Raw genomic sequence first — 18,850 nt, 5'->3', positions numbered from 1 at the left:
TAGGTTTAAAGTCCCTATAAATTATGGTGGGATGGCCTATGGGGTATAACTTCAGTTTGTTCACAAACAGATAAAGACTTGTGAAATCATAATAATGTATTTTCTCACCCTAGTTCACAGCCCTGTACAACTGTATAGCCTTTGTAGGGCCCCCAGATAAGGTGTTGCGAGGCGCTATAGGTTCGGGTAACTTGCAACTCTTAATGAAAGAGCCAAGTTCCACATGATGTTAGCATATCTATCCATTCATGCTCCCAAAGGGATCTCATAACAAAGCCCCAGTTTTCAACATATTGCACCTTCAAGAGAGTACAGCAGTGTAAGTGTTCAAACTTGGGGGCACTGAGTACAGCACCACTTTCCCTGTGCCCCTTCTCACCCCCCTACCGCCACCAAGTGTGTGCCGTATTTAAAATATGGCGCACCATGGCGCAAGGTAATTTATCATGATGCTATTGATGTACTCTGCAGGAGTAGTGCCAAAATATTAGCGTTACTCCTGCAAAGTACATAGGGCCCCATTCTAAAGAATGGAATCCCCCTTTTAAAGCCTGCTCTCAAACAGGCTTTAAAATTGCCTTAAAAAATGGTGCAAGGAAATCTCATAGATATCCTTAGCCATTTCAGCTCCCCTAACAGGGAATCGCCACTATGCATACATTATGCCTGATGAAGGCATAATGTAGTGCAAAGAGTTAGAGAGTGGTGCAATGCATGCATTGCGCCACCCTGTAAATACGGCGTGGGGATTTCAGGCTCGTTAGGCCACATTAACGTAAAAAATAATGACATCAATGTGGTGCAAGGTGGCGCTAGGGCATTATATATATGCCCCTTGGTACCCAACTGTCTGTTAAACTTGTGAGGTTTGTAACAACTAGAACAACAGTGGTAAAAGCACCAATTGTATTCAAAAGTCGTTGGCACACCATTAATTACAGTGCACACATCTAGGTAATAAGGCCCCAAACAGTATTCACAACTCTGTAAGGCGTGCTGAATGAAGATGTTTTCCTTGTCAGAGATGTACATGAGCCACTGGATAGAAGTGGTTGAATAACACTTCTGTTTATCGTTATAGAGGTCGTGCGGTACTAGGTTTTAAAAATATGTGCTTGTAGATAGACTTACACATGGAAGCCAGCATGTTGAAAATGTTATAAGCATTAGGTTGGGGGTCTGGGTGATAAGTTCTACAGGCATCTTTCCATGAATCATGTTTTGCAAAATGAAGAATGAGTCATATGCTTTTGAGTTATGCACCATCAGGGTATACCCTTTGACTTTTGGCTGAAATACAGTGCTAAGCAAATCTTTCACACATGAACAGCCTTCAAACTCCCAGCTGTCATTGGAAGTTAGAGGATGAGCGTAAATATAGTTAGGTTGGTGTACACCTGTCTCTGGTGTACACTCTATATCGAACACTGTGCATTCTTCTTTTTTGGCCTGGGGCTGACCTTTAACCATGTAACACATGTGTTCTGTTCCTGCCTGAAAAGACGCCTTACACCTGGGACATTTAATGCCTTTGCATTTGTAAACTTTGGCTAAATAGTGCCCAAAACCTCTACAGTCTGTTTTAAGGATGCAGTGAACAAACCTCTTGTGTATGCTCAACAATTCTCCGAGTGACAAAACAGATTGCATGTGCGGCATCGCACCTTCTGATGGGCGACTTTGGCGCAGTCGTCCCTTTGACACATTTTACAGTGCATGTCACAACAGTGAGCTGACTGAGTGTTGTAGATGTGGTTTTCTACTTGACTGCTAGAAAACCTTTCAGGTTCAAGATGCCATAAAAGTGATTTTCATGATGAAGAACATAAATAGTCTTGTTTTTCACACGCAACCTGGTTGTGAAGTATTTCCAAGCTCCGTTGTGGTAAAGAACTTTTACCGTAATGGCAAAATAGTTCTCAAAAAGCCCTAAATCCCCAAATACACTTATGCCCTCATTACGACCTCGGTGGTCTTTTTGCAAGACCGCCGAGGTACCACCGTGCTGAAGACCCCCAGTGGTGGCAGTCTTCCGCGCCGCGTATTATGACCGCTGGCAGCCCTCCGTTCTTTTCCGTACGGAAAGCCGCCAGCAGCCATACTGGCGGTCGGCGGGAAAGTGGAGGCTGCTCAACCTCCACCGCCACGTCAACAGAACACCGCCCACAGAATCACGTCCCATGATTCGGTGTGGCGGTGTTCTGGTGACGGTGTGCTGATGGCGGAGCTGCCCCCATGGATCCCGTCCCCTCCCGGAGGGCCAACGGACAAGGTAAGTTGATCGTCCGTTAAGGGAGGGGGGTGATGTGTGTTGTGTGCGTGCATGGGGGTATGTGTGTGAGTGTGTACAGGGGGTATGTGAGTGGGTGTATGCGTGTGGGGGGGTGCTGTGTGTATGGGAAATGTGTGCAGGTCGGTCAGTGTGCATGTCTGTTTGTATGTGTGCGGGTATGTGTTGTCGTGATGTATGTGTGCGTGTAGGGGTGCGTGTATGTGTATGTTGGGGGTATGCATGTGTAGGGGTGTGTATATGTGTATATGTGCATGTTGGGGTGAGGGTGGGGAGGGGGGTTGTGCCACCTTTGGGGGTAGCAGGGGGGTGGGGAGACCCCTATCAGTGCCAGGGAAGGAATTCCCTCGCACTGATAGTGCCTACCGCCATGGATCTCTTGGCGGTTCCCAATCACCCGAAATCCATGGCGGTATGCAGGGTCCTGATACCGTTGGCGGTCTAGTGACGGCCGCCAGGCTGGAGACCGAAATCTCCGCTGCGGTCATAATTCAATTTTTTTTTCTGCCGGCCTGTTTGCGTCTTACTGCCGCTTTACCACCAACCGCCAGGGTCGTAATGAGGCCCTTAGTCTGTCATGCAGTATTTCAAACACTGCATGGGCTTCAGCCACTCTAGACATAATATCCGCGTCGGGTTCTGCAATCCAGCAGTAACCCGGCAATGGTAGCCACCAGACACCTGTTGGACGTTCCATTGTTAAAGTTAAGCAACCAATGCTGTTTCTTTCCAATTATTTTATTGATACTCTTTAAAGGTCTGGAAACACCCCCGTCATGACCCTGAATTACGAGGGCGATGAGTCTGAAGGTCCCACATGCAACTATTTCTGCCTTACTCAGTAAAAGATTAGAGAGGTTTTCTAAAAATTCCACAGCGTCAAACACATCACAGAAGCATTCATCTGGTGAACTAAGGGACAGTCAATGCCCTGCCCCTGGAAGCTTAGTTGGAAGAAATCATTAGGTCACACAGTGTGTAACAACCACTCTATGAGCGTTGGTACGGCATGGTGGATAGCTAAAACCCCTTGATCAGAGGGGTTCATGCATTCTAGGTTAAAAAACCTGAATTCTTCGAAATGCTCTGTAGCGTTAAATCTCTCTATAGTACGCCTATATCTTCTAACACTCTCTAAAAATACAGGCCTTGAATCCTCAGATTGGGAATTTGTTTTGGATGGTGAGCTCTCAGGGGAACCATTTTGGGATGTCTGCCTTTGGATCTGAGCAGGCTTATTTTTAAGCCTCTGTGTAGCACATATTCTGGCTTTCTTTAATGTACTTATTAAAAGCTTGTGATGCTTAGCGCTATTAGTCCACTTTTGTTTCTTACAGGCCTACCCATTTTTAGATAACCTCCCACAGCCTATTAGAACAGTTGCGATTGTGTTTGCATGTGGTGTCCTCGCAGCTTCCCCCTGACTGGAGCTTGTGATGTTCTCTCCTAAATGTATGTTTTGAGGCCTAACAGGGGCTGATTTATATGGCGCTGTGAAAGTGTTTGGATCTTTTAGACCTTGGTTGGTAGTTTCTAGACACTTTTTGTTCTTGAGGACTCGTAAGAACCAAAGGGCTTTAGTAAGTATATCTTGGAACTTCTTTTTATATTTTGACCTCTGGACAGCTTTAATAATAAATGTTTTAGGGAGTGCCATAGGCCTACTCATGCTTGTATAACACCTATGTCTGCAGCGGCTGTTTCACAAGCTTGTAACACCTCTCTTCTACATCTTTCCACCCTCTGAATTAACTCCATCTCAGCATTTCTCAAGAGACTGTTCTCACTTCCCGCCTTCCAGAATTTTAAGGTCTTAGAGCTCAGCTTCGTTTTTGGCTTTCTGACAGCCTGTTGTATGTCTTTGATATATGTTTCTAGTACAGTTTTTTGGTCCAAAACATCATGGGGGTCATTCTGACCCTGGCGGTAAAAACCGCCAGGGCCAACGACCGCGGGAGCAACGCCAACAGGCTGGCGGTGCTCCCATGGGCATTCTGACCGCGGCGGTACAGCCGCGGTCAGAAACGGAAAACCGCCGGTGCACCGCCAGTTTCCCGCTGCCATGGGGATTCCGAGCCCCATACCGCCATCCTGTTCCTGGCGGTTTTGGCCGCCAGGAAGAGGATGGCGGTATGGGGTGTCGTGGGGCCCCCGTAACAGGGCCCCACAAAGATTTTCAGTGTCTGCCATGCAGACACTGAAAATCGCGACGGGTGCAACTGCACCCTTCGCACCCCTTCCACTCCGCCGGCTCCATTCGGAGCCGGCATCCTCATGGAAGGGTGTTTCCCGCTGGGCTGGCGGGCAGCCTTCTGGCGGTCGCCCGCCAGCCCAGCGGGAAACTCAGAATAACCGCGGCGGTCTTTTGACCGTGCAGCGGTATTCTGCCGGCGGGACTTTGGCGGGCGGCCTCCGCCGCCCGCCAAGGTCAGAATGAGGGCCCATATTCTGGGGCATTAGCTGCGGCAGATGGGGTTGGGTTACATTACCACAAAGCACAGCTACTACAGTTCTCTGGGTACCATCAATATTTCCATTCTGAAGATCAGGATTTGGGGGAGGTAAAACAAACAGGGTCCCAATGCGAGCACCCTGGAACTCCAGAGGACTGACCCCCACCAGACTCTGTTTCAAAACTCTGATTTTAAAACCCATTCCATCCTCTACTACTGTTAGGGTATGTTGAGGTGGGTGCTAGTAGATTTACACTTGATGGGGGCTGGTGGGATCGCACGCTCTCAGTATTGTAATCAGTGACATCAGATATGAGGAATTTAAATGCTGGTCGTAATATCTCAGGGTCGCAAAGTGTAGGAAGCATAGGGACTGGGAACAGGAGATTGTGTAACAGGTGAGTGCTGTCCCTCAGGGTCTACTTTAGAAGGCACACTGTGCACGGTGGCGATGGTGTTTCAGAACTCTCCATCATCCCTGTCAGTGCCCTGAGAAGCCCTACACATGCAGAATAAGGGTCCTCAATGAGGTGATCATTTTCAAGCCTTGAGTCCCAAAGACTATGCAGGATAGTTATAGACGATTTTGGGCATGGTCCTTTGGAGAGCACATCTGCATTAGACATTGAACATTTAGAGACCTGCGGATTACTGGGACCTGCCTGAGGTGTAACAGCATTTTTTAAGAATAGATCTAAAGGAACTGTTTGTAGCTCTGGGACTGCCAGCTTATTCTTTTGATTCTTTAAGGTAGACGATTCACATTTGGGTTTTTGCATAGCTTGAGATCCTCTTCAATGGTTTTACACAGCCCCTGCTGCTGTGTGTCTGTAGCTGAAATTGTGAACCCTTTCGGGTCAACAGTCCTAGAAACAGATGGAGTTCCTGTAGGAGTGTTCAATGTAAAGGATATAGGCTTTACTTGTAAGGTGCTGTAGTGGTTATAGGAAAGAATGGGGCAAATTAACGAAAAGTGGCGCATGAAGTAATGATGCGCCACTTGTCTTATGCCCCATTGTGCCCCCCTAATGCCACCATGTGTGTACCATATTTATTATACAGCGCACCATGGCACACATCAGGGAACTAGCATCATAGATTTTGACGCTAAACTTGCACTTGCATGATTAGCGCCAAAATTATAGACACTAATCCTGCAAAGTGACAGGAGGCCAATTAACACCTGAATTAGGAATCTCATAGATTCCACTGAACCAGTTTTCTGGACCTTTGTGGTGCAAGAGTTTACAAAGTGGTGCAATTCGTGCATTGCACCACTGTAAATACGGCACTGCATTTTTGCCACCCAAACGCCACATTAGCATAAAAAAAAATGACGCTAATGTGGTGCAAGGTGGTGCTAAGGGCATCTTAAATCTGGCTCAATGTCTTTAAGGCCACGCTTGTATAGGCCTTGCCTGTTTTGTTCTGCCTCACAGTGCAGCTCTCACCGGCTGTTGATGTCTGGGTGTTTTGAAGGGTCTTGGTGATGTCGTTTAGAGGTATCGACGTCCTCTTAGCCTTATGTGGGTCTCCTCCAGAGATCTTTTGTGGTGGCTCTATGATGTAAGCATAGAAATAATACATGTTACTCCCCCTACTATATGCTAGAGGAACAAGCTGTTTGAGAGAGGAAGGCACTAGGATTCTTTTGACTCTGCATTTTGTAAAAACACACCTGAAATTTTCTTCTGTGGTGTCCCTTTTTTTATAGAACCATCTTTAGGCACTGAAGACTACCTTTTTTGGACCTCCTTTTTTGCTTGTGGTTCTACCTTTTGCAGCGGTATGCTGTCCTTACATGCCTCCAGGGGATCTGGAAGGAAACAAATGAATAAATGTCACATTTAAAATATAATACACAGACTTGGCACATTTCTGAGGGCCCCACCTATAGGGCCTCTATGGGGTTTTTGGATTTTCAGGGTTGATGCTTACATAGCGTTTACACCAGGGCCAGTTTTGCTTACCTGGCCGTTTCCGGTTGCACTATGAGCGCTGTGTCTTGAGCCTCTAGGATTTGATGTAGTGCTTCGACCGACAGCTGTACTTTGGCGCCATAACCTGTAAAAAACACACATGCACAGGATTTTTTTTTTTAGAAAAATACAAATTTAACAAATAAGACAGCTTTGTTTAGACTGGTAGGTTAACAGTGATCTCTGAACTATAGAGCCCTAAATAGATGTACCTTGCTTAAAGGCAGTCATTTCCTCATGGGCCCATGTTGGTTCTGGGAGATCCTGCGTACAGAAGAGACAAATTTGGCTTTAAAAAACAAGTCTAACAATCACAGGTGGCTTTAGACCATAACTCATATTGCGCCACATTTTGTAAACACTTGACACTGACTCATTTTGAATCGTGTACTAGTCAAGAGTAATATACTGCTAAAACCATAACAAAACAACCTGGAAAAGCAACCACTCCCAGGAGACTGCAAGGTTAAGTAAAACACATGAAATATAAACATAAAGGTCACTGATTGCAATGACGTTTTTCCACTATTTGCTCAGAAATTCAACCCTATTTTTGCATGAAAAGTTAAGCATATGAACACAAGACCCTCAAAAAGTCTCTTTCAACTACTGTTTTAAATTATGATCCTGCCTAGATCCTGCTCCACACTTACTTTTTTGTTTAAGAGAATTACTACGCGCACAACACACATAATAAAAAAACTATGAAATGTAAAAAGGTGTTAAAACTGTTACACGGGGGCACAAGCAGAAAGCTACAAGCGGTATCTGAAATGGGGTCTGGGATTGTGTGTAAATTGTGTTAAAGACCCGAGATGGCTTAGGATTACCAGGTATCAGGGTTCTGTGCACACACATTTCATTTACAGCCGCCGCATGTTTCAGAGGAGAGTTTTGGACCTTGGCACTTACTTTTCTACACTGGCCATTTACTAAAAACACCCCCCCAAAAAAAATCAAGCATTTGTAATGCAATGCATCACGCATTTGCAAGAGTTAGAGCCATTGGCCTTTTAAAAAATAAATACAACCCTCTACAGATGCCTCACATCTGCCACACCTGCAACCAGACACTAGCTTTGAGGGTGGACAGTTACCTTTCAAATAACGGTGCCTTTCGGTGAGTAAATGAAATCATTGTTTTTTATTTGTAAATTGTTTAGTATATTGAGGCTGCTCTGACCCTACAGCGCCACACACCCTGAAAATGCCTTTGAGGAGCTGTAAAAGCCTCAAGGTTACAAGAAGAGGTGCCACCCAAAACCCCCAGTAACATGGTGCAAGATGAGTCACAATAAATACAAACCCAACCTGCATTAAAACCTATCAAAACTATGGCGGTCATTATGAACACGGCGGGAAGCACCGCCGACCGCCGTGGCCATGATGAACAGAAGTCCGCCGTTGGTGGTGAATGGAAACCCGCCATATAATGAATGAAAATCCCAACCCCACCAAAAATCACCAGACCACCACTCCCCGCCATGACCCTGTCCGCGGGAATCCCTGACCTCCCCACCCGCCACCGCCGAGCACACTCACATTCCGCCCTCCAAATAATGATGCACAAATCACCTTGGCGGACAGTGGAGGCCGGACGACCATTGGCGGTCCCGACCACCACGGGCTGCAAGTGGACTGAACAGCAAGAAGTGCACACATTGGATAAGCGTGCAACCCACACACCTGACACACATCCATAACCCCATAAAACACACACCTAGACATACACCACAATCCTTTGCAACAAATCCAGGCCGGGAAGACAGAGAGCACCAGAGGCAGACACCGGAAGCCACCATACACGAGATGCACACTGACACACAGAAGAGCACCCTCACCGCGTTCCCAGCCCCAACACCATTCACCACACTCACCATGTCACCCCCCAAATATCCCAGCTTCACAGAAAGGGAGTTAAGGACCATGGTGGACGAGATCCTGAAGGTGGAGCCACAAATATTTGGGGCCGAGGTGCAGCACACATCCACTGCAAGGAAGATGGAGCTATGGCAGACCATTGTGAACAGGGTCAATGTAGTGGGACACCATCCACGCACCAGGGACGATATCCGGTAGAGATGGAACGACCTGCGGGGGAAGGTCAGGGGCATGGCATCAAGGCACCACATTGCAGTCCAGAAGACTGGGGGAGGACTGCCACCAACACCACCAGAATACACAGACTGTGAGCAAAAGGTACTGGCCATCCTGCACCCTGAGGGACTCACTGGACTCACTGGAGGAATGGACTCGGGTAAGTCATCAACATATACCCCATATACACCATACCTGTAATGCATGCACCACCCCACCCATGCCCACCAGGACCAACACCCCACCCAGGTAACAGCAACTAAATCCACCCCCTTGCATGAATACAAACCCAGGCCCACATCCTTCCCCCTGTGCACAGCCACCTACCTCTGCAAGTACCCACAATGGAACAACACCCCCACCACAATGCAACCCCACAGTCGAAGCACAATGCAGTGTCAACCTCACAAAGGCATCCTGTAAGGCCACTGAAAGTAACCCCAGCACAAAGTAGCCCAGTCCTGTTCACCCAAAACGTTCATGCAGCTGTAACAGACATGTCTATGCCCCCAACAGGCACCACCACCCATGGCACCCTAACGGATGGGACAAGTAGTGCAAGTGCCCCCAGGGAGACAGAGGCACCTCACAGGACACTGGTGAAGGATCCCTGGACACGGATGAGCAGGCAGGCCCCTCGCACAGTCCTGGACTGTCACCATGCAGCAGCCCCACCCAGGAAACCACCATCACCCCTACCACCCAGTCAAGACCAGCAGCCCAGGGCAAGCGTCCCCACACCAGTGTGTCCAGGCCAAAGACTGGTGGGACACAGGTCCAGAGGCCACAGTTTCCCAACATGCAAGAAGGCGAGGGCCCCAGTACGAGTGGTACTGCCAGACCTGTGCAGGGGACACAGGCACAGGGGGCTAAGGCAAGTGCAAGGGTGTCATTGGGCCAAGGGGGAGGCCACAGGACGGATGCAGCAGCCCAGGACATGATATCAGATGTATTGGGGGCCTACCAGAATACACATGACAGGTTGGCACAGATACTGTCCACCCTGGAGCACAGTCAGAGGATGCAGCAGGAACACCACCAACAGGCCATGGAGCAGTGGAAACAGCACAACGCCACACTGGCCACCATAGCAGGAGCACTGCTGCAGCTGGTACAAACCTAGTATGAGACACACACAGGACAGGAGGCCCCCACTACAGCACCGGACACCCACCATGAAATTACACCATCAGCAGAAACATCCCAGGAACTTCCCTCACAGGAAACCCAAGGGCCTACCATGTTATCCCCTCAAGACCAACAGCAGGTACCCAAACGGACCCTCAGGCCAAGATATGGCACTGGAACCCCAGCAAAGAACAAGGCCCCCTTCAAGAAGTAACTCTGCACACTCTGCACAGCAACCATCCCACTCAATCAGCCACCACACATTGCTAAGAGGTAATATGAACTAATGTAAGAAAAGATGGACCCATCAATACTACCCACAAGGTTGCCAGCATGTTGGCTTTGAGGACACCCACCCCCTACGACGTGCCATCAATGTAAATAGCACTATTCACTCCCTGCAACCAATAAAACACATATCACACCTGTAACACTGTTCCCTGTGTTAAAATGTGAACAAAGTGAAGTATGGATGCAACTGGCTGATAAACACTTTATTGTCAAAACTTTGCATGAAGGGAGTCCTGTGTGCCCAAATGTGGGCCCTAAGTAAATTCAGAAAATACCAATCAGTACCATGCAGACCTGGACCATGTTTCACATATCATTATCAACTCCCCCATATATGACTCAGCACACTGACAATATGTGTCACAAACACCAATGTCAACCCTTAGTCCCACACAGTTACTGGAAGTAGAGCTGTATCAGTTGGGTCCTGGAATTGACATCTTCCCCTTCTGCATCATCACTATCACTCTCCTCCCCTGTCTGAGGAAGCTGGTCAGGACAAACAGCACCCTCCACCTCCAAGAGGGGGATAGAATGTCTCATTGGCTGTGAAAATCCAGCACCCATGCCCACTGTCACTTGAAATGAGCCTGTGGCCAGGATTTGGAGTGGGGGGAGCACCTGCACTTCAGTAGAGATGGCATGCTGATTACGATTTCCCGGAGTGCAGGATCCAGTAAAGCACAAAGTTCCTGAATTGTTGCACGTGTGAATCTGTAATTGATTATGATCTGATGCTCCACCATGGTCCGTACACCGATGGTGCCCTTCCTCGCCACAAGGGTTGGTACCTACCAGGGGCATCAAGAAGGTGTGATGAACAAACATACATAGGCACACATTGGCATCAATTGTGCACTTCATATTTCATTGTAGTGACTCAACATTAATTGCTTCTTGACAGATCTACATCTACACCTCAATGAGGGAACAGTGTTTTTCATGTGTGGTATATTACGGAATGGTCATATGCATAGGTGCTTCTTGTGGCTAGTAGGACCTGCATTGTGCACATTTTTATTTCAAGATGCGTAGTTACTGCCAAAATGTCTGTCCACTGTAATCCAGGCCTTTCGTTGTGGAAGTGACCTCATACCACTAGCGGTTGACGTCACAGCGCAAGGCGGTATTTACCGCCGTTCGCACCATCCCTGGTTAACATGGATGCCAATGGGGAATCCTGGCGTATCATGATCGCTGCCGGCAGTGACGGTGCAAACCGCCGCAATACGTTCATGATTTCATCATCTATTATTCACTTGACTCCCTGATCTCGTGAGGACAGGTACTCCACTGTGTGTACTGCTGTGGCCTGCCTCTGGTCATGGATGTGGCTCGTGTTGCAGGGGAAAGGGCCCCAGCCTTCACCCAGGAGGAACTGGAGAGGTTAGTGGACGGGGTCCTGCCCCTGTACGCAAAACTCTACGGATGGCCAGAGGTACAGATGAGTCTGGCTTTGGAGGGCAATGTTTGGGTGTAATGGATGGTGTTGAATGGACATATGTGTGCACCTCTGAGCCTGCATGGGCTGTGGTGCATGGCATGCTGCATGCGTATGGCCTGTAAGTCTGAGAGTACTGTCCGTTCCATAGTGGACAAATAGCCAGCTGTACCTATCTTGCAAGTGCCTTACCTCTGTGTTCCATATCTGTGTCACCCTTTTAGGTCAGCGCCCACCAGAAGAGAGCACTTTGGCATGCCATCGCCAAGGAGGTGCGGACCCTGGGGGTCTACAACCAACGGAGCACCCACTGCAGAAAGAGGTGGGAGGACCTGCGGCCCTGGGTGCGTAAGATCTGTGAAGCCCAGCTGGAGAAGTCCTCCCAATGTGGAAGGGGTGCCCGCTGGGCACTGATCCTGCTCATGCGACATATCCTGGTGGTGGCGTACCCAGACCTCGATGGGCGCTTGAAGGCTGCACAGCAGTCACAAGGGGGTGAGTACTCATGTCCCAAACTTCAGTCTGGAAGGATGTCTGTGCGTGCATTAGGGTTCATGCAGCTTAGAGGCAGGGACTCTGACTGGTGTCCATGTACATTATGGTCCCCAAAGGGTGTAGGGGTGACTTTGTCAGGTCTCCCACACATCGCCTCCTAAGGTAGTCCCGGGGATGGGTGGAGAGCAGTATTTTGGTCAGTAGTCAGGGGCATGGCCATGGCCACAGTGAACGGTGCTGCCTGTTGGGTGTGTCTTATGGGTGGGTGTATATTTGGCCACTATGTACTTCCATTCAGCTATTTACAAGTGTCTCTCCTGTTTTGTCTCCCCATCCCTGTTGTCTTGTGTTGGTTTGGTAAAGCAGCAACATCTGGTGAGGGAGCTGAGGCACCGGCAAGTGGGGAAGCAGCGGCCCACGGATCCTCGGAGACAGAGACATCCGACGCCAAGGTGGCCAGTGGGTGGGAGGGCGAGGGGAGTTCCACGGGGGAGGCAACTTCCACTGGAGGTAGTGACTCCGAGACCTCCTCCGATGGGGGCTTCCCAGCGGTGGTGGACCCTAGTGCCCACACCACTACAGTGACATCTTCCGCCACATCCCATTCCATCACCTCCCTCCCTTCTGCTCCCCACCGAGTTGCCTGTGCCTGCTCACCCATAAAGGTGGGCGTCTCCTTTGCCCCAGGCACTTCCTCCCCTGCCCCAGTCAGCCCTGCTGCCCTCACAGAGGAGGCTATTGACTTCCTGAAAACCATCTCTGTAGGGCAGACAACCATTGTCAATGCCATCCAGGAGCTAGCATCAGAGGTGCAGAAGACAAATGCCTATCTGGATGGCATTCACGGTCTGCCCTACAGAGATCTTTTCAGGCTCTGGCCTCCTCTTGGACGGAAGCCAGTTTCCCTGGCCATCGCGTCCCCCCTCTAACCTCCTCTACCCCTTCCTACAACCCACTCCCTTCACCCATCCAAAGCACACATTCAGACATGCAGTCAAGCACATCAACACACAAGAAGCACACTTCTAAACACAAGCACCACACCTCCCACCACAAGCATTGACACAGCCAACAGACACATGCACACACAACAACATCCACTTCCCCCAGTGTGCCCACCTCTTCCGCCTCCCTGTCTGTCCCCTCTACAGCCACACCCTCATGGTCTGCACCTTCAGTCACTGTTGCTGCTCCTCTTTCTGCACTCACCACAATAGCAGATATCCATGCATGCACCCTATACACTACAACTGCACTCCTGTAGTTGACACATGCAGCACACCCACCAGACTTGCAGACACCCACACATCCTACATCCACACTAGCTTGGTCTTCTCCACCCCAATTGCTCAGAAAAAACGTTTCCTCTCCTGTGCTGACCTCTTCCATCCCACTGGCCCACCCCGTCTTGTCCCTAAGCGTGCTCACCTCCTTGCCCTTTCCACTCCTTCCACTTCACAGCCCACCCCTGTTCGCCCTTCACATTCATGTGCCCCTTCCCCAGAGAAAAAAAAAGGCCCGGGTAGAGCCTAGTCCTTCTGGCTCCACCCACTCAAAACACCACCCCACCTTCTAAGGACAAGCCCACGCCCCCTCCACCATCCAAATGAAGGTCCAAGGGCCAACCCCGCCACAAATCCCCACCCCCACCACCCCTGGCCCCCTTACCGTGAGTTGCCTGGATGCCCCTTTGTTGCCCCATTAGGTGGAGTACCGTGCACTTTTGGGAGTCAGGTTGGGTCTGTTGTGGCCCATGGCACTTGTAGCGGTACGGATTGTCCATTGGCCCTGGTTGAAGTAGTTGGCTCTTTGAGCTTTAATAAAATATTTCTGTGTGGCCTGTGTTTTGGCGGCACACTGTTGAACCCTGGCCTTTCATTTCATTGTTTATGGGTGTGGGGCATTTGTTTGTACTATGGTCAAGTTGGATTTGCCTTGTGTCGGGTAAGTACCTCTTGCTGTGGGGTGTATGACTTTTGCTGCTGTGAAGGGTAGGGGGTGTTGCTGGGTGGGTGGAGTAGGTGGGTATGTAACTGTGCCCTTTCCTCCCTTGTTTTGTAGGTTGCGGTAATTACCGTTGTCGTCTTCGTCGGCGGTCTCGGTCGTGGTGGTATATGGCAAGGAGCAGGGCTGGCATGATCTGCAGCTCTCTATCCATGTCTGCTTTGGCGCGTTGTGAGGGCCTATGGTGAGTGCTTCATTGGATTTGGTTAATTTCCTCCTAGCTTTGATTGGCAGTGGTTCCTGCCCTGGAACTGGCGGCAGACTGGGGGTTCATTATTTGATGGGTGGGTTGGGCCTTTCCGTCGGCCTGTGGGTGGACTATACCATCGTCGGCAGCACTCCTCTACTGGCAGTGGGTGGTTTTCTGGATGCCTGGGTTTCGTTTGGTTCATTATTTGGCAGTCTGGACTGCTCCTCTGTTGGTGGTTTTTACCGCCAGCGGCACGGTACGGACCGCTGTGTTCATAATGAGGGCCTATATTGTAAATATAAAACATGCCATAGTTATTTACCTTAAGTAGAGGATGGCTTGCACCAACACTTTGTAAACCAAGCATTTGCAATGCAATGCGTCTCACATTTGCAAGAGTTAGAGCTATTGGCCTTCGAAAAATAAATACAACCTTCAACAGATGCCTCATTACTGCCACACCTACAACCAGAGACTACCCTTGAGGGTGCAGACAGCCATCCTACAAATAATGGCGTCTTTGGGTGAGTACATGAAAGAATTGTTTTTTATTTGTAAATTAGTATATTGAGGCCACTCTGACCCTACAGGCCCCACACACCCTGAAAATCGGCTTCAGGGAGCTGTAAAAGCCTTAAAGCTACACACGGGGTGCCACCCCAAACCTCCATCAATAAGGTGCATGATTACTCACAATAAATGCAAACCCAACCTGTGGTCAAAACTACATTGTAAATTTAAAACATGCCATTGTTTTTTACCTTAAGTAGAAAATGGCTTGTACCAACACTTTGTGCCCTGCCCTTCTGAGCCATACTTTTCTTGTTGATGTCCTGGGGCTAGCTGTGCTCTCCGTAAACTTGAAGTAAGTAGTTCAAAGCGGCTTGTGAATGTGGTTGTGTGTGTGATACCTGAGGGGGGCTTTTATACTTGTTACAGCATGCTAATTATGAACAGGCCTCACTTATTTGATGGGGTGGGGAGCAGAGATATGTATTTGTGTTTTGGGGTTTCATTTCATAGCATTGGGATGCTTTAACCAATGATTGTGTCATCCTAGGTTCTCACTTTATACTTTGACATCTGCTAATCAGGTTTGAGCCCTCTCGTGGGAAGTTTGGAGCTAGCATCTGTGTTTTAGGGTTTCAGTTCACAGCCCCTGTCTGCTTCAACCTTTGTATGTGTAAGCCTTTGTGTTTACTTTATACGTTGGCATCTGCTAATCGCGTTTGAGCCCTCTCGTGGGAGGTTTCGAGCAAGCATCTGTGTTTTGGGGGGTTTCATTTCACAGCCTCTGTCTGCTTCAACATTTGTATGTGTAAGCCTTTGTGTTCCCTTTATACTTTGACATCTGCTAATCATGTTTGGCCATTCTAGTGGGAACTTTGGAGCAAGCATCTGTGTTAGGGTTTCATTTCACAGCCTCTGTTTGCTGCAACATTTGTATGTGTGAGACTTTGTGTTCACTTTAAACTGGGACATCTGCTAATCTAGTTTGTCCATTATTGTGGGAGGTTTGGAGCAAGCATCTGTGTTTTGTGGGGTTTCATTTCACAGACTCTGTTTGCTTCAACCTGTGTATGTGTAAGCCTCTGTGGTCACTTTATACTGGAACATCTGCTAATCATGTCAGACCATTCTCGTGGGAAGTTTGGAGCAATCATCTGCAATTTGGAGGGTTTCAGTTCAAAATTGACTAGTTGGTTCTAACGAAAGACACTTTTTTTAAAGCCACATTTGAGCAGCCCCCCATTGGGTTAGCACCAATGGGGAGGTTGGCTGTGAATTCACACAGACCCTTGCTCCGATGAGCTGGACAGCTGTCACAGGGCTGTGACTGACTGAATATTCCCAGGCATGCCTTCTTAGACTCAGAAACACTGTGCACACTCATAGGGCTACAATTTTACATATCCCATAACCCTGACTCCGTGGTAGAACCTTGGCACGTGACTAACACATGTTTAGATGATGTCACAACCCACGTGACCCCACCTTCACTTACGTCAGTTCCGGTGAGGGCTCTCAGTCATTGATGATGTCACTTCCAAGGCATGGCACATGTCATTTTTGAGTTCAATGACTAAAGGTATCCCGATATTCTACTCATGGACTTTGCTGCTTGACAGACAACTGACAGATACCCTGAATATACGCAGGAGAGATTGGGTTACACATGTAAATGAACTGTGAGTAGATATATTTCAGTGGCACGAGAGACACAGCTGGAGAACACACTGCCCCCTGCTGTAGTAGAAGATGAATGCTATCTCTATCAACCCATTTACATAGCCCTCAATGGTAGTAGGCTGATGAATTCCAATATGTGTTGTAACTCCTATTACTACACACATCGGAATTATACGTGTTGTGATGTTTGGGAAAATATCCAGTAAATAATGAAATATGCAAATTTTGGTGAGGTAGGCCCCATCATCTTCATAACGTTCCCCGTATTCTTGTGACAGTCGATAATTATTGTACCAAACAACAAGGGAGTAGCAGGAAAAGTTGAATACCCCCACTTTGAACCAAAGCTCTAAATGCACCTAGCAAGCGAAGCAAGTCATCGCAAACCTCCTCAGAAGAAGCTCTTGTCTCTTCCATCTAAGCATGTATCCATTCATCTTTTCATCCATCCATTCACCTGCTGATATCAACATTTTCACCCTACATTCTGTCATCCATTCAGTCTTTTATCCAGCAGTCTGTCAACCTTTAATCCTTCCATCTGCCCATCTATATCCAAACATATCCATCTATCTTCAAACCTATCCATCCTTACACTCAATCATACATCCTTTTACGTATCCATCATCCCTTCATCTATTCATTTATCCATACATTCATTCATACATCCATCCAGCGATCCTGTTGCTCATCCATCCACCCTTTCACTCAACCATCCATCCATCCTTTCACTCTATACATCCCCCTTTCACTCATCCATTCATCCACCCTTTAATTCAGTCCTCCACCCTTGCAACAATCCATCCACTCATCTAGCCATCCATGTATCTTTTCACTCATCCATCCATCCTTTCACTCACTCACTCACTCACCAATCCATCCATCCATCCATTTCCCTCATTTGTCGATCCAAACAACCTTTTATTCATCCATTCATCCATTCATCCACTCTTTCATCCATCCATCCTCCTTATCACTCGTCTATCCTTGCATACACCCTTTCACTTATGCATTAATCTGTCAGTTCATTCATTGATCCACCCTTTCACTCGGACCATCCATCCACTCACCCATCCATCCATTTACCATTTCATTCATCGATCCACCATTCGACTCACTCATCAATCCCTTCATCTGTCCATCCATCCATCCAGCCTCCGTTTCACTTATCCATCCTTACATCCATCATTTCACTCATTCAGCCATGCATCTATCCATCCACGTTTTCACTCACTTATCCAGGAACCATTTCACTCACACATCTATCTATCCAGCCATCTAGTTACCCTTCTACTTAGCCATCCATCATTTCAATTACTCATCCTTTCACTCATCCACCCATCAACCCTTTCATCCAGACATCTAGTCTCCCTTTCACTCATTCATCCATTCTTTTAGTCATCCATCCTTACATCCACCATTTCACTCATCAATTCATCCCCTTTTTCAACATGCCCATCCATCCAGCTTTTCACTCCATTAATCCATACATTTACCCCTTTACTCATCATCCATCCTTTTAGTCACTCATCAATCTATTCTTTCTCTCATCAACCCTCCTTTCACCCTTTCACACATCCATCCATCTATCCTTTCTCCCTTTCACTCATCTATTGTTCCATCTATCTATCCATCCATCCATCCTTTCGCTTACTCACCTCCCCACTCTTTTACATTAATTATGAGCCTTTGACTATTGAGTTACAGACGGAAGAGGCCCATCAAAAAGCTCACCTCCATTGTAGTTGCTAAAGATTGGGGTTGGTGACGCCCCTACCCAACAAATACTGAACACATTGGAGTCCATTTTTATTTGGCACCATAATTACTGCATGTAATATTAGTCAAAGCTTAACGATTGACAAAATAGAAATATGCTGAATGACCAGATTTGAACAATGTTTTCTGAACGTTGGAAGAGGGAGTTGTAAGATATGAATTATGTGGCACACACAATTTAATTGAAAAACACTGGTTTATAATCAAGGAATACAATGTTGGAACGTGATAAACATTATGTAAGTTAGAAATGTTGGTGCAAAACTGTTTATATTCAGTATGCCAGATTTAGTAAGGTTTTGTGTTGCCCTTGTGCCATGTGAGGGGGCATAAGAGCAACGGAAAACCTAAGTGAGATTTATCAAGCCACGCAAGGCAACCTTACCTGACCTTGCATGGCTTGATAAATCTTGAGGAGTGCAGGCAGTGCAATTCGCTGCCATGAGTTACTCAACCCAGGGATGCATTTCATCGATGGATTGTGGGTGTTCCTGCGCATCTACCCATGGATTT

This window comes from Pleurodeles waltl, chromosome 5 (genome assembly GCF_031143425.1).
Source record: "Pleurodeles waltl isolate 20211129_DDA chromosome 5, aPleWal1.hap1.20221129, whole genome shotgun sequence".
Classification (NCBI taxonomy): Eukaryota; Metazoa; Chordata; class Amphibia; order Caudata; family Salamandridae; genus Pleurodeles; species Pleurodeles waltl.
Note: the sequence above shows the minus strand (reverse complement) of the source record.